Source organism: Zonotrichia leucophrys, chromosome 2, assembly GCF_028769735.1.
Source record: "Zonotrichia leucophrys gambelii isolate GWCS_2022_RI chromosome 2, RI_Zleu_2.0, whole genome shotgun sequence".
Classification (NCBI taxonomy): domain Eukaryota; kingdom Metazoa; phylum Chordata; class Aves; order Passeriformes; family Passerellidae; genus Zonotrichia; species Zonotrichia leucophrys.
This window is the reverse complement of record NC_088171.1, coordinates 109,543,383-109,544,242: the sequence shown is the minus strand read 5'-3', so window position 1 is coordinate 109,544,242 and position 860 is coordinate 109,543,383.

The following is an 860-nucleotide window of genomic DNA, read 5'->3' as shown; positions in this document are numbered from 1 at the left end:
GTCTCCCCGGGAAATAAAATTGTGGGCGTTTTTAGGACAACCTTCCCTGTAATCCTCATTTTTTTATACGCTCCGAGCCATATCCTTCCTACTCTTATCTGGCAGAGATCTTTCCTGGATACACCTGATTAATTGGTGTTTACGAAGGCATAGCTGATTCTTCATGATGGCGAAACAATTAAATGTGCTTTCTTGTACATCCTCTCTGCTGAGGCAGTTACCTGGTTAATCTTTCCAGGATTATGCTCAGTTGTGGTGAGTAACTTCAGAACCTGCTGGTTATGATACTATTTTTATTGATACTATTGGGGTTGGAGAGGGGAACCAGCCTTAGGAGAGTCTTTCCAATCACATTATGTACCTTTATTGCATGTTGTAACAATGCACAATAAATAATTCAATGTCAGTTGCAACAATTATAATTTCCATGTTCGTTACGAGGGGAAGAGCTTTACCACAAAAGATTTTTCCGAAGTGACATATATCCGTTTGTGTTATTTACTTAAAATATACCACTTTATGGAGTTTGCTGATACCCCTGCATAGAAATATTTGTCTTAATTTAAGGAAAACAAAAGGCATAAATGAGCTAATATGTGTGAAATGCACAGTATTCAGGGCTTTTGTATGCCTTCTTTGTTCTGTCACTGAGTTACTGTGCTGGACTGATCACTTTATACCCACACAGAATTATGCACATTCACACAGCAGTACACACTGAGATCCTGTGAGGATTCTTCTTCAGGGTCTGGAGGACAGGGGTATATTCTGGCCCAGGTTTAACAGCTGTTGTAGCTACTGCAGGTAATGGTGATAGAAGTACTGTGAAGTTTTCTGTTAGCTGTTCCTGTTGGAGATCA